Genomic DNA, 21,231 nt, shown 5'->3' with positions numbered 1-21,231 from the left:
AAAGGTTGGACATAAAACAGCAGAGTGTAAGAAGAACAAAGTGTGTGTCTATTGTGGGGAGAGAAACAGCCACCATAGAAGTCTATGTCCAAAGCGCTTCAAGAGTTCTGAATCTAGTGTTCATTTAACGGAAGAGTTGCCAATGACACAAAAAAGTGATATTCCAGAGGAAAACGTTCTTGTCTCTTCAGGAGAAATGCAAACGGCGAAAACGGAAGTTTAAGGTGCAAAAAGTGACAGACACAGAGTTGTGAGAATGCTCTTAGACTCTGGTTCTCAGAGGTCATATGTTTCGGAGGCTTTAGCTCGAAAATTAAACCTAAAACAAGAAGGAAAAGAGGAAATCAATGTTATGACGTTTGGTAGTGATAAATCCAAAGTTGTGAAAACAAAGATATCTGCAATGGAACTTAAGTTAAAAACGGGTGATTATATGACAATATCGGTGACGATTGTGCCTGTGATCAGTGGAAATATTCAAAGGCAACCCATGAAAGGGCTATCCGAAAATGCCAATTATTTGTTGAAATCAGTGGATTTGGCAGATGACATTGCCGATGATAGTGAATTGTGCCAAATTGATCTACTCATCGGTAATGATTACTACTTGGACATTGTGCTTAGTCAAAAACTTGAAGTTCAACCAGGATTATATCTACTTAGTTCCACATTTTGTTGGATACTTACCGGACGTACACAGGAAGGTGTCCATGACAGAAATGACGTCAACATGTTAATTATGACGTATGGTACAAAGTTTAATGAAATCACCGCATTCGTTTCCACCGATGATTGTTTACCGAAAGTGCCAGATTTAGAAGATTTCTGGAAAATCGAATCCATCGGAATCAATGATTGTCCAACGCTTTCTAGTGACGAAAAAGCAATGTCAGCATTCAAAAATACGCTTCAATTCTCTGATGGACGTTATCAAGTCAAATGGCCCTGGAAGGACGAATCACAAGATCTACCAATAAATCGCCAACTAGCTATGGGACGACTGCGTTCGACAATTGCTCGAATGAAAGATAAACCGGAGTTAATGATAAAGTACGACAGTGTGATACAGGACCAACTGACCAAAGGTATCATCGAAAAGGTCAACGCAAGGACTGGTAAAATGATACATTACTTACCACACCACGCAGTGATTACTCCGTTGAAAACAATCACGAAATTGAGAGTGGTCTACGATGCGTCGGCAACATCTAGATCCTGTGACAAGAGTTCGAACGAGTCCCTTTATAGGGGTCCTGTCATGCTTCATGACCTTTGCGGAATGTTGTTATGGTTTCGTGTTCACAACATTGCAGTTGTCGCCGACATAGAAAAGGCGTTTCTCCAAATAGGATTGCAACCAAGTGATCGTGATGTGACGCGTTTTTTTATGGATTAAAGATTGTGACAAGCCTGTGGTTAACAAAGATACGATCGAATAATATCGCTTCTGTCGTGTCCCTTTCGGAGTTATATCGAGTCCGTTCCTTCTAGGTGCTACCATAGAATCTCATTTGGACTCGTACGAGTGCGAATTGTCTGAGAAAATTAAGAGTGATATATACGTAGACAATCTAGTAACAGGAGCAAGAAACATCACAGAAGCAATTGAGCTTTACAGCGGTACAAAGCAAATGTTCAATGAAGCCTCAATGAACATAAGGGAATGGATATATAATAGTGTTGAAGTGAACACTGTGATTCGGGAATCCGATCGAGCTACTGAAGGTTTAATGAAGGTTCTTGGACACATCTGGGATACAAGCAGTGACACTTTTGGATTAAAGTCATCTACAGTGCTTGAAAAAGGTGTACAGACCGAAACAAAACGTACTGTTTTAAAGTCAATGGCGTCAGTGTTTGACCCCCTAGGACTTTATTCACCAGTTGTGCTACAAGGTAAATTGCTTATGCAAAGTTTGTGGAAAAAGCAAGTTAAATGGGACAGTGAGCTCGACGATGAAGACAAATGTTTGTGGGATATAAAGGCAAACTTTAGAAAGATATGTGAGTTCCAGATTCCAAGATGTGTACCATTAATTGCCAAAGATAGTGTGATTGAAACCAGCATTGTGTGTTTTTGTGATGCCTCTGCGAAGGCATACTCTTGTGTGATTTACCTACAGCAAGAAACCAAAGGTGATTCAAAGGTAGAATTAGTGTTTGCAAAAACAAGATTGGCTCCAATAAAGGAATTAACAATTCCAAAACTTGAACTAATGGCGGTTGTAGTTGGTGTAAGGTGTGTGCAATTTGTGAAGGAACAACTTAGAATGAATATTGACAATGAGTGTCTATATTCAGATGCAAAGTGTGTTTTACAATGGATTAAGACAAAGACGGAAAAGTCTGTATTCGTCAGAAATAGAGTGGCCGAAATACAACACCATGAAGATATTACGTTTCAGTACGTACCAACCAATCAAAACCCAGCTGCATTATTGCAACCCGTGGGATAAGTGTAGAAAAATTGAGAGCAAATAATTTGTGGTGGCATGGTCCACAATGCATCGAAATAAGCAAAGATCAAGTGAAGTAGTAAGTGAAGCAAACAAAAACAATGAACAAGAAAGGGACAAAAAGAATGATCAAGAAAGTGAAACTGAGAACGAACAAAAGAGTGAAATGGAGTTAGTGAGTTGTCCAAAGAAGAAATTTGATTGTGAAAAACCGTGCGTGTCACATGTCATAGATATAGAACGATTTTCATCCGCAACTAAACTGATACGTGTGCGTACGTTCTTCGTTTTGTCAAAATACTTCGTAAGAAGACGAGGAAATCAGAGCTCGACGGATTAAATAGTTGTGACTTGAACGAAGCAGAGTTATTGTGGTTGAAATATACCCAAAGAAAACACTTTGGTGACGTCATAAGTGACATTGCAAACAAAAAACCAAGTAACATACAACGTCAACTTGGTTTATATTTAGACGAGATTGGCCTCCTTCGTTGCAAAGGACGATTGGAGAATTCAAATATCAGCTTCGGCTCGTGATATCCAGTGTTGATACCTAAAAAGAACAGATTCACAGAGCTTCTGATTGAACGGTCGCACAAAGATCTGTTACACAGTGGTATATCACAAACACTTAGTAAAGTTCGACAAAGATTTTGGATACCACAAGGACGAGCAAGTGTGAGATATGTGCTAAACAAATGTTACGTATGTCGACGAATAGGTGGTCCCTACAAAATGCCAGAAATGCCACCCCTACCGAAGTCACGTGTTAATGAAAACCCACCATTTTCTCAAACAGGGATAGACTACTTCGGTCTTCAGTGGTTTGCAAAAAGTATGGAATTGTCTGTTCACATGTCTAGTAACGCGAGCGGTACATCTCGAATTGGTGCAGAATATGACAACAGAGGAGTTTTTAATGGCATTTAGGCGGTTTATTTCACAGAAAGGCGTACCGACAAACAAAATAAGTGACAACGCGCTCCAGTTCAAATCAGCAAACAAGACTTTAGATAACGTGTTAAAAGGAGTGTTGAAATCGGAGGATGTGCAAAGCTATATGTCAAATAAAGGCATTCGTTGGTCGTTCATAGTTGAACTTGCGCCATGGATGGGCGGTTTTTATGAGCGACTTGGTAGATTAGTAAAACGAACAGTCCGAAAACACTCGGACGCAAATTGTTGACTAGCGTACAATTGCAAACGTTATTGAAGGAGATAGAAGCCGTTATAAACTCTCGTCTGTTAGTATACGTTGGTGAAGACATTAACTCAAGCATCACGATAACACCATCACTTTATTTCACCAAACATGAATTTTAGTGTTCCAAACATAGAGTACAATGAAGACAGTGACTACAGTCCCAAAAATAAAAGTGCTAACGACCTTTTAAATATTTGGAAAAAGGGACAAAAACTGTTGTGCGCGTTTTGGAAACTTTGGCGGGATGATTATTTATTAAGTCTTAGGGAGCGAACTCAATATAAATTAAAAGGCAAACGCGTTCAGTCTCAAAAGTCTCCAAACATAAATGATGTTGTCCTGGTCAAGGATGATTTACCACGTGGTTGTTGGAGATTTGGAAAAGTGAAATCTTTAGTGAAAAGCTCGGATGGAAATATACGATCGGCAAAACTTCAGTTGCCATCAGGTAGAGTTGTTGGACGTGCACTTAACTTATTATACCCCCTTGATCAAAATACGCAAACTAGTGACAGTTCTATGAATAAAAATATTAAGGATTTAGATATCCAACCAAATCGCCCGGTGAGGAGGGCTGCAGAGTGCGCTAAGAAAAAGATCAAAGCGCAACTCGCAGAGTAAAGTGACATTGACTGTTGAATTTAATGTGATTATATTCGCTTAAAAGTAGGCAAGGCGTACTATAATCAATTAAGAGTTATATTAAATTGAATAACCAGCCTAGCAGATCAAAAGTTACAGTGGGTGTACATACGGTAATTGTATTACAATTGATCCGCCGGACTCAATAATTGTGCACGAGGAACTCGATTATAATGTGTATAAGGTAATATTGAAAAGTCATTTCAGCCAAAATGTTTGTCTGTGACAGTTGTAATCGCTCTTATAAGTATAAATCAAATTTAAGAAGGCACATTCGAGAGAAGCATCTAGGTGCTGATCATTGGGAATGTTTAAACACGACGTGCAGTTCAAAATTCATAAGGAGGAGTTATTTGTATCAACATATGGTGTTAAAACATGGGATACCTAAGACGGAAGCTGTAAACATGTGTGTTAACGCGTCAAGGTGTGGGACAAAACAAAACAAATATTATTCTGATGTCAATGATGACGATTCTGTTTTTGAATTGATAAATGATATCAATAATAACAATTGTACATCCACAGAATTTGACGACGCTGTAGCTTCGTTTGATACGGGATTATTCGTTAGCAACCAAAGCACTGTAAAGGCTTCTGGAAGTGGTGTTGCTTCAAGCGCCGTGACTTCCGGTATGGACAAAAGAGAGTCGTCGGATAGTGATTCATCTTCCGGTACAAAATCCGGAAGTCATGGTTCATCTGACGAATCTTCTGTTGGTGAGGACACTGACAGTAATGTTGCCAATAATGATTCCAGCGCCGTCACTTCCGGTATGGACACCAGTGAGTCGTCAGAAAGTGAGTCTTCTTCCGGTACGGACACCGTAAGTAATGTTGTCGACAATGTATCTTCAAATGATGTGAATAGTGTTCATGATGTCGAAAGTGTGTCCCAGGATAATTCAGGATCAGCTAATAATGATGATGAAAGTACGAAGACCGTGAAAGAGTGTTATTCGCCAGAGGTAGTATGGATCAGTGATGACGAAGAGTGTAGTGCACTAGTGCCTTTGAATAAGTGTAAAAGAAAAGAAAGTCTGGATTATTGAATATAGACAGATTGTTTCAACAAGGAATGGAGTACAGGTCATTGAGAAAAGTGAGGTCACTACCGACCATTATGTGGTTGATGCTTAATTGTGAAATTTAATATGTTAATATATTTTAAATTGCCAGGTAGCAATCAGAAAGTGTTTAAAACAATTGAAACATTAAAAATTATGTATTGCTAGGTAGCATTATGAAACAGTATAAGCTTAGAATTTAAACGTCATTGTTTTTTATGTTCTCAGTAAGCATATAATATCTATATTGTTTGTAATGTTGTTATTATGTATTTGATGTGTCAATGTTCATATAAACAGATGCAGTTCTTGATATTAATACATATATATTAAATTGTCGGCGGGAGTGTCGCGACTTTCGCGAGCATTCCGCCGGATCATATCCGACGGATTTAATCCTTTCGGATTGTGCACGTTTTTCTCGGGCGTTTCGTGCCCGAGTGGTGGGATAGAAAGGTATATAAGGAACGGTTTTAGAGTGCTGAAGGAGAAGTTTTTCATTTTAGACAATGGATTATTAAAAACGTCAGTGATAAACGATTTATTGTGTATTATTTAGGAAATTCATTTAAGAAAACTATATTAAATTTGAAACAAATTAAAAACTGTAAAAATTAAATTGTGTTGTTTCTTGTGAGAACATTCAAAACCAAACCCCAATGTGGCAATTAAATCTCAGGGGGCAATAACTCAATTAAACTTCGCCACATTCACAGACGTGTTATAAACATGATTTCTTGATAAGTAAACACGCATGGCAATCGTGTGATGCAATATTCATTTTCATTGGATGACGGAGATACCCGAGGCCGTTATTCTTTTCCGTAAACTTCTATACGCAATATAAGCTGTGTATTGGCAAAATTTATAAGCGGAAGTGTCAGTGACAAGGGATAAGTGTTTATAAGGCCGATGCCGCGTTAGACAGTTGGCCGCTTAATGCACGTACATTATATAGTAAAACGTACGGGGGGAATTTGGAGTGGCCCGTTAAGGACCTTGCATAATCAATTGAACTGGATGTGGCATTCATCACTGTGGTATTAGATATTTATGTTTGTTCTGTATGACAGGGGAACCATAACTGAGCTACGGCAGAAGTCTTTTCTATCGACCAATCAGAACCAGACATTGACCAGCCCCCTCTCCTCCAGGATAGACAAGAACGATGTAGTGTTGGAGGGCGGAGGGCAGTTTGAGGAAGGGAAGTTGTATATGATCGATGATCATCAGGGTAACACCAGGAAAATGATCTTTACCAAGGGAGATTTCATGCCATTGCAGGAACCAGATAAATCCAGTAAGTGGTTTGTGAACAAAAAAAAAAAACTAAAATGATTTGTATCAAAATTGTATGTATAGGAATTCATTTTTCATGAACAAATTATTTTTAATTAACCTAAGCACAAAGTACTCAGCGTTATCTCGAGCTTTTGTTTTAGGGTTATTGTCCATCACCGTCCGTCCTTTTCCTTCAAACAACTTCTTCTCCTTAACCACTGATACGATTTCAACCAAACTCTATAGGTATGTTCATAGGGTGGTCCTCTTCCAGATTCCTTCAATAAATGTAGTTCCAAGCAGAGCTCCGTTGCCATTGAAACCGAAAGGAATACTCCTCTGAAACTGCTAGCCCGATTTCAAAAATAATTTCACGGAAATGTTTCTTAGGCGACCATGACTGTATCAAATTCATTCACCACATGTTGATTTGTTAAAAATATGTCTATATGAGAGAAAATCTCCTCCTCAGAATCCACTGGACAAATTTGAAAATACATTCTCTGAAATGTTTGTAAGGTGGCCCTTTATCAATTTCTTCACCCAAAGTTGATTCGTGTAAAATCTTGGCCGCCAGGGTGCGGGGCTTCCTTTCACTGTATGTATATATGGACAACTTTGAATTTATTCTGTTCAGAAACTATTCGCCCGATTTCAAAATAATGTCACAGAAATTATTTCTAAGGTTACACTCTGTCAAATTCCTACACCCCATGTGTTCCTGAGGTGACCATATATCAAATTGCTTCACCCCAAGGGTGGGGTATATTGCTTTGCACATGTCGGTAGGTCTTTTGGAAGGTCGGTCCGTTGTTTGACCAAAGCTTGTCCGAGTGATAACTGAACAATTCCTCGACGTCTGGTCTTCAAACTTGACATGAAGATTGGGCCTAAACAGTAGATGACCCCTATTGATTTAAGGGGTCATTGGGTCAAAGGTCAAGGTCACAGTGACCTTTAATGGTAAAATAATTTTGAAGCTTGTCTGAGTGATAACTGAACAATGCCTAGATCTTTGGTCATCAAACTTGACATGGAGACTGTGTCTGACCAGTAGATGACCCCTATTGATTTAAAGGGTTATTGGGTAAAAGTTGAATGATAAATGGTTGTCCGAGTGATAACTCAACAATGTCTGCACCCATGACCCCCAAACTTGACCTGGAGGTTGGGCCTGACCAGTAGATTACTCCTATTGATTTTAGGGGGCATCAGGCCAAAGGTCAAATTCACAGTGACCTTGAAGGCAAACCCGACAATTCCTGGACCTATGGTCATCAAACTTGATATGAAGGTTGGGCCTGACCAGTATATGACCCCATTTATTGTTGGGGTCATCAAGGTCACAGTGACCTTTAAATGCGAAAAAGTTAACTAAGCTTCTTCCGGTAATATCTCAATGATGCCTGGACCTATGATCTCCAGACTTGACATACAGGCTTGGCCTGACCAGTGGATGACTTCTATTGATTTAAGGGGTCATTTGGTCAAGGTCACAGTGACCATGATTGATAAAAGGTTTTCTGAGTGATAACTCAACGATACCTACACCCATGGTCCTCAAACTTGACTTGGAGGTTGGGCCAGACCAGAAGATGACCCCTTTTGATTTTTGTTGTCATCAGGCCAAAGGTCAAGGTCAGAGAGACCTTAGATAATAAAAGGTTGTCCGAGAGTTATCTCAATAAGAGATAACTAAACAATGTCGCACCCATGGCCCTCTAACTTGATTTGGAGATCGGACCTGACCAGAAGATGACCCCCTTTTGATTTTAGGGGTCATTGGGTCAAAGGTCAGGGTCACATTGACCTTGAATGAAAACTTGACAATTTCTGGATGTATGGCCATCAGACTTGACATGGAGGCTTGGCCTGACCAGAAGATGGCCCCTATCAAATTAAGGAGCCATTTGGTTAAGGTCACAGTGACCTTGAATGCGAAAATGTTGTGCGAGTGATTGCTCGACGATGCCTTAATTTAGGGGTCATCAGATCAAAGGTCAAGATCACAGTAACCTTGAACGCAAAGAGCTTGTCTGTGTGATAACTTGAGAATGCCTGCACCAATGACCCTCAAACTTGACTTTCAGGTCCTCACACTTTGAATGCTCATAATCTTAAAACTGCCTCAAAGGCATCCAATGCCAATGACAAAACTGCCTCAAAGGCATCCAATGTCAATGACATAGCAGCTTTCATTTCGGTCCATGCATATTTCATTCAATTGTCCAAATAATCCCGACAATATGGCGCTCGGGTGGGGTGGGGGGTGGGGGCAATATGTTTGACAAACACCTTTTGTTTGCTTAAATTTTCACCGCATTGTTTGTTCTTGTTACCCTTAACTAATTTTATTTTTCTTATAGTAAACTTAACGTTTTTTAACGTTGTATAATGTTTAGAACTTAAGTCGAACTTTATCCCATATATGTTGTTGGCTATCCTGAAACACAAAAAATCTTTTTTTTTTCGCGTACTAATTGGTCAATTGCCTAAAGAATATATACAAAATTGGTTTTGTGATCTCTGACCTACTTATATCATATTCTGATGTATGAATTTCTTGTTTTCAGTACACGATGTCATATAGTGGAGTTCTGAAGAACATATATTGTGCTTGATAAAATTTACAGTCCAGGTAAATAAAGCATTTATATCTTGCTAGTGGTTAGTGATTTCAAGATATGTACAATGTATTGAACACTGTATTATGTGAAGTTAGACAACCACATTAAATCTAGAAAAGCCATGTTCCCTTCCACAAAACTTTGTTAAACAAAGTTGGGGATAACATAGCCAAAATGGGCAATAACGAAAGCACTATGTTGCCTTATTTTCAACTGCAACAAGAACACTTCAATAAAGCTGCATTGTTGGTGCGTGCATCAACAAATGCACTTTGTACTTTGAGCAACAAGAACACTTCAATAAAGCTGCATTGTTGGTGCGTGCATCAACAAAGGTACTTTGTACTTTGAGCAACAAGAACACTTCTGCAAAGCTGAATTGTTGGTGCATGCATCAACAAAGGTACTTTGTACTTCAAGGAACTAGAATACTCCAACAAAGCTGCATTGTTGGTGCATGCATCAACAATGCAGCTTTGTACTTCAAAGAACTAGAACAATTACACAAAGCTGCATTGTTGGTGCGTGCATCAACAAAGGTACTTTGTACTTCAAGGAACTAGAACACTCCAACAAAGCTGCATTGTTGGTGCATGCATCAACAATGCAGCTTTGTACTTCAAAGAACTAGAACAAATACACAAAGCTGCATTTTGCCAATGTATTGTGACAGACAATGCCACATATAACTAGTTATACCCCCACAAACGAAGTTTGAGGGGGTATATAGGAGTGAGCTGGTCGGTCGGTCGGTCGGTCGGTCGGTCGGTCTGTCGGTCGGTCGGTCGGTCTGTCGGTTTTCATGGTTTCCGGACTCATGAAAGGCTAGACAGATTTGAAATTTTTTTGGTACACAGGTGTAACATCAGAAGATACAGGTCAAGTTCGATATTGGGGCTGGTGGTGCCAAGGTCAAGGTCACTGTTACTAAAAATTGAAAAACGGTTTCCGGACGATAACTCATGAAAGGCTAGACAGATTTGAACAATTTTTGGTACACAGGTGTAACCTCAGAAGATACAGGTCAAGTTCGATATTGGGGCCAAGGTCAAGGTCATTGTTACTAAAAATAGAAAAACGGTTTCCGGACGATAACTCATGAAAGGCTTGACAGATTTGAACATTTTTTGGTACACAGGTGTAACATCAGAAGATACAGGTCAAGTTCGATATTGGGGCTGGTGGGGCAAAGGTCAAGGTCACTGTTACTAAAAATAGAAAAACGGTTTCCGGACGATAACTCATGAAAGGCAAGACAGATTTGAACAATTTTTGGTACACAGGTGTAACATCAGAAGATACAGTTTGGTACACAGGTGTAACCTCAGAAGATACAGGTCAAGTTCGATATTGGGGCTGGTGGGGCCAAGGTCAAGGTCATTGTTACTAAAAATAGAAAAACGGTTTCCGGACGATAACTCATGAAAGGCTTGACAGATTTGAACAATTTTTGGTACACAGGTGTAACATCAGAAGATACAGGTCAAGTTCGATATTTGGGCTGGTGGGGCCAAAGTCAAGGTCACTGTTACTAAAAATAGAAAAACGGTTTCCGGACGATTGATCATGAAAGGCTTGACTGATTTGAACAATTTTTGGTACACAGGTGTAACATCAGAAAATACAGGTCAAGTTCGATATTGGGGCTGGTGGGGCAAAGGTCAAGGTCACTGTTACTAAAAATAGAAAAACGGTTTCCGGACGATAACTCATGAAAAGCTAGTTTTTCTTCTCAGCAGTGTAACTTCTAAATTACTCAACAGATTTAAATAAAACAATACATGCATGATAAAAGAAGATGCAGTGTGCAGAAACCTTGGAGTTATGGCCTCTTTTCAAAAGAATGGTTTGCCATTCCTGTGTCCAGGCGGCATTTGGGGGTATTCGTCACTCCTGTGACAGCTCTAGTTTGAATGTATCTTCGTAAAACGCATCTTCTACAAAAAGTATGAAGCATTTAGACACCATCAATTTTGTTTTGTTTGACATTGTACAAAAACACATAATTATAACAAAGAATGTTGTCCTAATCATAATGCAACCATACCTAGGCTTTGAAAAAATGATAGTGTTTTTAACGTACTTAGCAACTAGACATTAGTTTAATCATACTTTATTGTGTTATCACCAATACATACAAATCATACATACACTTACAAACAAATCAAACAAAAGGAAACAAATGGGTTGGGCTACAAGTTATAATAACATTAGATTTATCCCTTCAAAGATCAGCACAACAATGATAACATGGAGTGGACAATTGGATGTCAACTCAGCGCTTCCAAAGTTTCTTTATTTGAGACGCACGACGATTTTTTTATATCGTATCATCTAATTGAAAATCAATACAAGCTAAGAAAAAGGGACTAGAAAACCAGATTGTCCCAACATCGGCAAAAACAGTATTTCTTCAAAACAAGCCTAGAATTGTCAACACGAGCTAGTATGGGGCCGATAATACATCATTTAAAATGATTGAAAGAATACTTTGTCGCTGTCTCAGCTGAGTTCTATCATTTAAAAAAGTGCCTAATAGTTTTCCAGTTTATACTGTGTATACCAGTAAAACTGCGATCGCTCGAGGACGCCGGGAACTGAGCCAAAACTTCGAGGGAACTGGTGTTTCGAACGACCCGAATTTCAATTTTCCAGAAATATCTTTCAGTGTATTTTCAGTTAGAAGACGTCAAATCGATTGTTTACTACGGCACCGATTATGTGTTGTGTTGTGGAAATCGCTCATATGTTCAAAGGCTGTCGTATACTAAATGTATACTGAATGTAAAAGAAATATCAATAAATGAATAAATAGAAATGTTTATTTTACAAAATTGCTGTATTGCAAAGCAAAGTGACGAGAAGGAATTCTTTTCAGATATTCCGATGTTGGACCGATAGGGTACAAAATGGTAGTGTTTATTTATATTTTTATTACTCATTTACATTTCTCGCAATTAACTTCTCGTCATAAATTTCTCATAACTATTTTCTTAAATGCCCTTATAGACTCTCATCGGTCATGCTTAAACAGTGAAAAACGGTGTTTCACACCTTAACAAATTGCCTTTCAACTGTCATTGTAATTTTTACAACTTGCGAAAATATTAACACCTAGCAATTGTTTGTTTATTTTGGAACACGAAATAAGGAAAAAGTTTGAAATTATGACCACGAGGGAGCCTTAAGGTTTTGTGCATGATTTGTAAACTTGGGACCGACTATATTGCTCGACTCTTCGACATATTTAGGTTTTGGTATATTTTATATAAAAATAGAAGGAAATATGATCGGGACCAAGCTCCGACCTCGAGGGACCGCCGGTTCTCGAACGACCGCTTGTTCGAACAACCGCAGTTTTACTGTAGTCCATTAAAGGTCATAAGACACATTTTATGTCCATGCATTTTCTACCGTTTGACTTGTTTCATCACCAGTTAATACACAAATTGTATGTAGGTATTGTTCAAGTGAATCATTTCTTTGAAAGCCGCTTTGAAATATGACCTATCTGATCAAATACATCTTGAGCATATTCTGAGTGGCACAGTGAAATCAACACCTGGCAAACATCATATGCCTTTAAATTGTCTGTATTTCCACAGTTTTTTTTAGGCCTTTCGGGATTTTCTGACTGCAGTCATTTATAGTTATTTATACTAGGTTAGGAGTGACCCATTTGATTAATCTGAAGACAGAATGAAAACTTTTAAGTTAATTGTTACTAAATCTTTTGCAGGTCACAAGACACCAAAGCAGAAGCTTATTCGTTTAAAGCCACATGGCCATCATTCGAACGGTCGATATATGCACCCGATACAAAACATCTACGACCGCTGCGATGTCGGAATACTAGAATCGCAAAACGTAACGTCCTGGACGTTAAATAGGTCTTTCGACAATCACCGATTGCCATAAGTGGCAATGTCCCTGTTGGTCACAGTCTTAAAACAGCATTCGGACTTTTTTGCCTTATAATTGATTTATTTTCAAACCCAACGTTTTATATTTTTGTATAACTGGAATGTGTTCTGTACAAACAAATAAAATATATTGTTAGATTATTCTTTTTTTTTTGAAATATCATAATTTTGCCTTCCCTTTGGAATTTTTTTTTTTCCAATTGAAAAATCAGCTGAAAAATGTTTGTTGGTAATTTCTCCCAAATTTAAAAACGAATAAGTGAAAAAAACACATTGTCATTTATTTAACTTGAACAATTGTGTTCAGAGTATTATTTATCATTTTCTGATAAACAAATGCCGTTGATTAATTTTCCAATTGGAATTTTCCAACCATTCAATATGGGAATAATTAGAATAATGGAAAATTGACCAATTGAAATCTTCATATTCGAAACATCGGGCAATGTTGTCCTCAGAAGATAATGACAATGACTGACCTTTTGTGACCTACTTTCTTATATTTGAAGCTTTGACAATGACATGTGTACCAAGTGTACAGATTTGCAAACAAGTATCTATCTTATCCTCGGATAACCTTTGTTGTTACCTTTTCAACGTCGTTCTTAATTTTGACGTCAAGACAATGAAATTTGGACCTTGTGTACAATTTTGAAAACATATATTCTTTTTTACTCTAATGACCTTGTTTGTGACCTTTTTTTATATATTTTTTTTTATTTTTGAAGATAAAGCAATGAAATTTGGACCAAGTGTTCAGATTGCAAAGCACCAATGTTGTCCGCGGATGACTTTGACTGTGACTTTTGACCTACTGTCTGATATTTGAAGCTACAGCAATCAAATTTGGTCCATCTTTACAGCTTTGAAAACAAATTCAATGTGCTTGGAAACGTTACATGTGAGCTATATGTTTGTTTCATTTAACCCATACATACATTCTGTGGATTGAAAAAACCATGAAAGTAGAGCTTAACCCTCACGGGCCTCTTGTTATTTCTCAGAGTTTGTGAAGGTACACGCACATGCATTGATTACAATATTGCTTTATGCGCGTTTTCCATCACGAAAAAAGCTATAAATGACCTGTGTGTGAAAGATCACAACCAGACAGAAGAAGACTTCAAAACCATGACAAATGATACAAGATCCAGGTGCTTTTCCCTAGCTCTTTGGTCCGGTCTGAAGGAGTGGTGCATAGAAAGAGAGCGGGAGAGGGGCGTTGCAATTTTCCTGCGTTTAAAACAATACTATCTGTACAATATGCCCAACAACCAAGGGACAAGACTAAAAATTACTTTCAGTCTAGAAAACCACCAAGGCCCCGGACTGTTATACTACATTTGAACTTTTGCACGTACGCGGAACTAATCAGATGGTATAAATAAATACTGATAAAAATACATATGAGTTATATAAGTTGTAGCATTGCGTACATTTGTTTAATTATTTGTACCTGAATATACTTGAAAGTGATTTCAAACCGGTTTAACACAAACATGTTAAAGAAATCAATATTATCTGCAGCTTTAAAATTTCGAATGTGTCAGACGAATTATTTTGTGTTTCGTTCAGCTTTGTAGGACGATAAATGGCACCTTAGTTTTGCAAAATGGATATATCAAACACCCATGGGTAGGTTATATATTTTATTTATTTATGTTTTGTGTTTCTCCATATTATCATTTATACATATTATGGCCCCTGAATAACTATGGAACTTTAAAGTTTTAGGGCAGGTTGTGGTATTTGTTAATAACTTGACCTTACTTCAAATGACTTGATACTTCACACAGTTGTTCAGGACCATCACACAATGCGGTTACATAACTCCATATTTTACTTTATACAAGTTATTGTCCCTGATTGGCTTAGAAACCTAGGTTAAATTTTTAGGATAAGTGTGTTTTTTTACTATAAGTCCAATACCATTCATTTAATTCACTTAATACTTCACACAGTTGTTCAGGGCCATCAAATAATGAGGTTAGATATCTCCATAGTATCCTTTATACAATTATTTGCCCCTGAGTGACTATGGAACTTAGTTTTAGGGCAGGTTGGTATTCATTCAATTGACTTAATACTTCACGCAGTTGATAGGGACCATCATGACTCCATAATTATTATTCTTAATACAAGTTATGGCCCCTATGACTAAGGAACTTAAGTTTTAGGGCAGGTTAAATTTTAAGGGCATGTTGGGACTTTAACAAAAACAACAACAAACTTCTATTTCCTTCAATCAATCGACTTAATACTCCGCAGAAATATTGACGACCACCTCACAACAAGATTTCATAACTCCATTTTAACCCTATATACATGTTATGGCCCACCTCACAACAAGGTTTCATAACTCCATTTTAACCCTAAATACATGTTATGGCCCTTAAATGACTTTTCTGTTTTTTTAACATGCGCATTTTTATATTCTTAACCAGGTTTTCACAAAGAGAAAACTATTTATTAAAATGACTTGCGTCATTGCTCGGGCAGGCTGGTGGCATAGCAGCATCAAAGTCACCTTTTGTTTCGATTAATTTTAGCTAGGTTTGACATATAGCGACCAGCCTTAGTATATAGGAAGAGTTTATGGACATCTTTCATGGATTGCGTTTGAGGTCCGTAGGATCAAGGTCAAGGTCAAAGTTACTATTTATAGAAAAAAGGTTAGTATTGAATAACTTGAGTAAGGGTCGATATATTGCGACCAAATTATGTATAAAGATTTTTCCAGAGACCTTTAATGAGATTATGATTTGGGTCCCATGAGTTATGGTCAAGGTCACTGCTGCTAAAAATGGAAAAATTGGTAAGTATTGAATAACTTACGTAATGTTTGACATAGTGTGACCAAACTTTGTATTTAGGACTAGTTTATGGCGACCTTTCATTGATTTGCCCTTTGGCCCCCTAGGGTCAAGGTCACTGTTACTAAAATAGATTAATGGTTGGTACTAAATTACTTTAGTTGACATACTGTGACCAAATTTTATATAGGAAGAGTTTTTGAAAAAGAATGATTAAATTCGCCCAAAATGCACCATTTTAGACTAGACATTGTTAAAATTTGCTTCCGATACTTTAAACCTAATTAAATTTTGGTGCTGAGGAATGGGCGCAGGTCAAAATGTTACGTCCCTAACTTATGCACCCTCCAATGTCAAATCCTGAAGCCGGCCCATGCTAATCCTTAAACGTCAAAACGGGTTGGTGAAAAAATGGGGTGTTTTGAAAAGTATTGCGATTTGATGCTAGTAACATATTAACTCATGATTTGTTTGTTGGATATTGACTTTTCGTGCAAGAAACTACTACGAACAACTTGTTTTTATGATCGTTTAGAGTTAAGATTATAGACAAAATATTCTTTAACCAGGATTCCTAATCAGAATGAATGGCCCAAAATAGTGACATAACAATTTGTTTGTGAAGGATTTGCCATATAAAGAAATTTTAACCGCCGCCACCCCCACCCCAACTACCCATTATTTGGACTAGACAACTCGTCAACTGATGGGTTAGTTTACTGTAGAGAACATCCATTATATGAATTTGTCCAGATAATAATAAGCCATGTTCGACAAGCTCAGGATTTTGTAAAAAAGCTAAGCGTCTATAATTGTATATATAAAAAAAACAATATGAAAATTATCGAGACAGTTTTTAAACCAACAGACCATAACAATGATAGCGTACGCACCTATTTCGTAGTACACATGTATAGGGCCTGGTAATCATGTTTAACTAATTTGACACAAACACATATGATCTGTGACTTTTTTAACAGGATAATTGACACCTCGCCGAAAGCAAACCCTGCAAAATGAAATTTATGAATCGTGCCTTTCAAGAAACTGCTCTTTACCAGTTCTTGAGTAGTGTTCATGAACTTATGGACATGAACTGTCCTTGGAGTCTTTTCTTGAGCAGTTCATGATTGTTGAACAACATTAACTAGTTGAAGAATAACATTTTCAAGTTATTATATGTTCATAAAATGCCTCATGAATGGTTCAATAGCAGTGTGCAAGAGGTAAATAACATGTACAGTGTGTGTTTTATTTAAGATCGATCAATGTATGCAAAACTATATAATTAGACGACATTGCCCATGCTAGGATTGTGTAGCATTAACAAAGGGTGCATGCCCACTCGAGTTTTCAAAGTTGTCGCAACTCTTTTCTGTACGTGGGTCAGGGGGACCAGGTAGGCACCAAGAATAATGTGTTTTCTGTTGTTTATTTACTTTTAAGGACATATTTAAAATTAGAATATATGTTCTCATATGTCTTAATGTGTAAACTTTGGTAAATAAAGCTTTTATTATTATGTTCAGGGCTGTGCTTGATAGGCAAATAGGGCCTCCCTTCCTTGAAGCTCGTGGATTTTAAATTTGGAAAAAAGAAATAATTTTAACATTATTAATTATAATCAACAATAAAAACATCAGATTGTGATCGGTTTCGATTGCTGTGGTTTGTTCCTGATGTCAATTATGACAATGCAGATAATCCCTTGATCCAGAAGGTGTATGGTACGGATTACCGTGGCACGGACTTCCAATCAAGTGATTTATCATACTGTGTGAAGATGAGAGTTGCTTTGTTTTCTAAAAATGTATGACACGTAACAACCCTAAGATTAAAATGCTTTTTTAAATATTGTTTTTAAAAACATGTATCATGCATACGGTTATGAATGTTTCAATGAGACAAGTAATTAACATGCATTAATATGCGTATATCTGGGACACGTGATGAATATATTAGCTAATATAGAGCAATAATGTACAGATTTAGTGGAAAATACTTTACACTGCACGTGCGTAAAATATAGTTTGAGAGTTACAAATACTAAAAATGAAACAAAAGCGAAATATTCAATAAAAACTGGACCCTAAGGGTGAAAATGAGTGTTATTCAGAACAAATCAGACACGGGTTTTCACATAAGTATGGAACTCATTGCCAAATGAAGCATATCAATATATTGATTGTAGATGCCCAAGGCATATAGTATTTCCTTTTTGTCAGGGGAGGTAAAACAAACTGGAAAATTCTGTAATTTATCATATACATTAAGCCGTTAAACTAAGAGTGTCCTCCCTTCTGTTTACGTTGCGGGAATTTTTCAAGAAAATGGCGTCTCCTTTAAACAACCACTATCTACCATATCAAGACGTTTTTCATGAGAAGATCACGACTGACAATGATAGAATGTGTCTCTAAACGAGTAAATGTGATACTGTGCAGCAATTTATTTAAGGTGAAAAATCTATTCTGAAATTTCATTTCAGACGTTTGTTCCGAGATAAGTAGGCTGTTTTTAATAAATAAAATAAATATTATATGCTGCCAGAAACTACATCGACAAAATTTACAGAAAAACAACATGTAAACAATTCCGATAGAATGGGTCATGTATTACAACCATCGTCATAACACTCAATGGAACAGACAGCCGAGTGGTTTGGGGCAGGCTCCAGAATTAAATCGATTTGGTTAAATTCCGTGCGGGGGTCTGCCATTTGTTTTTTGGTAAATGTTGTAAAAACATACTTGCATATGGATTGATACATGCATAATTTATTTATTTAGTATATCGCATTTCTAAAAAGCATCGGAACCCATTACACTATTTATGCGAACTCTAAAATAAAAAAAGAATAGTTCATGCGCATTCGATTGAAAGCAACGTTGTTGACTGACATAGGTCATAACCTAATGTTACATCGTCTATAATCATATGCTACTTTGTATTATACAGGTGCGTCAATGGTTTGTGAACAACACATGGCTACGATATTCGAAGTCTACTGGTGGAGCGTATTGCGGTCCGTGCCATTTAGTTGCATCTGAGAAATGATCGCTTGTGTCGCAATTAGCGACCGACCCAAGTAATTTAGGCAAGGTCATCATCGCTCACACAAAGTGCGGGTTCGTTCGAGTCAGCTGAAAATTTCACTGCATTTATGTCTGGAACGAAGAAGAACATCGCCCAATTAAAGGCCTAATTGAAACAATTATCCTATGTGGTCAATCGAAATCTAGCTTTATGTGGTCATGAGGATACAGATAGTAACTTTAAAGCACTATTGAAATACCAAGCCAAATATAATCCTGTGTTGCGTGATCATTTGGAGAATGGTGACCCTAGAACAAAGTACAATTCACCTGAAATACAAAATGAAATAATCACGATATGCGAGGATCAAATCAGTCAGGGAATTCTTCCTAAATGAAATAGTGCCCTTTCCTTTGATTTATGCCACTCGAACCACGGATGCTTTTTCCATGGAGCAAATGGCGCTTCTTGAGGTACTTCGCCCATGAAACAAAGTCGGTTAGGGAAGAGTTCATATCCTTTGCAAATTTTAGAAAAGCCGATGTAGACATTGTAAAAATGAGGGGTCAAGGCAATGATGGCGCATCCAACATGTCGGGAAAGTTCCGTGGTGTTTAAGCGCGAATTCGACAGATAATTCCCGACGCAGTGTACACCCACTGCAAAGCACACTGCCTAAACCTGGCGATTATTCATGCGTCCGAGGAGCCACAAACATTATGAACGTTGTTCAGGAAGTAGCATTTCTGTTTGACTACTCGTGCAAACGGCTGCTGCGTTTTCATGAAAATCTCGCGAATGATCAAGTAAGCAAGGAACAAATGGAAATTCGGACTAAATTACAGTCGCCTTGTAAAAGACGATGGGCAGACAGGGCTGACGTAATTAACACTTTCAAGTGCTCGTATACGACTATCGTTGATAGCTTAGATGACCTCAACCTTCACTATAGTGATGCCAAAGCCGGGGCATACAGAGCTGCGAACACTCAGTTCTTCTTCATGATTGGTCTATTGAGCATGTGCTGCCAGGGTTGGTGTCGTTATCCTAGATGTTACAGAACAAAAGCTTTGATCTGGTTGAAGCCGTGAGAGAATGGTAACCCGACAAGTTGCAGCCGAACGGAACGACCCAGCAGTATGGGATTTCCTGTATAACAATCTGTCGACATGGCCCATATAGTTACTGTTGAACCATCACGCCCAAGGGCATACAACAATCTTCATCAGCAGTTGGTGAACCTATACATACCGTTTGTTGATCACCTTTCGAATGAATTATCAGACCGGCTTATTGAATATGGCGACAGGTTCAATGCACAGTATCTGATTCTAAGTGATATCGCTCATCTGAATGATGGCATAGTGCAGTAAATATATGTCACGTTTGAGCGTGATCTACCTGCGGAATCCTTGGAAGAGTTCCAGCGTGAAGTGTGTCGTTGGAAAAATAAGTGTAATAGCGATGAACTAGTGTATGACACTATAGGTGATACATTAGCACAAATAAACATATGTTTATACCCAAACGTATCAACATGCCTCCACATTTTACTGTCAATGCAAGTTTTGACACCTACTTTGGAACTTTCGTTTAGCACAATGAAAAGAGTGAAGACGTACCTACGGTCAACCATGAACACCGGTAGATTATCTTGGCTTGGTTTAATGAACATCCACCGTGATCGAGACATAAACATTGATTTGGTGATAGATGTATTTGCAAGAAGAAAGGAGCGACGACTCACCCTTTTATTTCGCGTGTACTATTAAGGGAAAAACTTAGTATGAATCCTCTTACAGTCGGAAAAGCATTATTGACTTATCGGTTGCACACAAACTTATACGACGGTTTTTTTACAAGTATACAAATTGCTGGGTTGCAAGACCTTCGACTCCGTGACGATGCCAACACGTACGCTTCTATGGTTTTAGAATGTAATAGTCTGTAGAACAATTGTGCGATAGGTGAAGACAAGCTATGGCTAAACATGTTCTAAATATTTATTTACAGGTTACGTATTGCATTACAGACGAATCAGAAAATTTACTAGAAACTCATGGTATATATATATATATATATATATATATATATATATATATATATATATATATATATATATATATATATATTATTTTTGTTGAAGTGACGGTCCATGTTAAAAAAATAAATTCTAAATGCT

The 21,231-nt window shown here is 37.6% G+C and overlaps 1 long non-coding RNA gene across 1 annotated transcript; it reads left to right on the top strand.

The window, feature by feature from the left end:
• The first annotated feature begins 6,558 nt into the window (after positions 1–6,558).
• LOC128218230 (uncharacterized) lies at positions 6,559–13,095 on the top strand. Its single transcript, XR_008258340.1, has 3 exons — positions 6,559–6,669; positions 9,224–9,288; positions 13,017–13,095. It is a non-coding gene; the product is annotated as an uncharacterized LOC128218230 (long non-coding RNA).
• The last annotated feature ends 8,136 nt before the right edge of the window (positions 13,096–21,231 follow it).

Source organism: Mya arenaria, chromosome 14 (genome assembly GCF_026914265.1).
Source record: "Mya arenaria isolate MELC-2E11 chromosome 14, ASM2691426v1".
Lineage (NCBI taxonomy): Eukaryota > Metazoa > Mollusca > Bivalvia > Myida > Myidae > Mya > Mya arenaria.
Note: the sequence above shows the minus strand (reverse complement) of the source record. Positions and strands in the feature narration are given on the sequence as shown.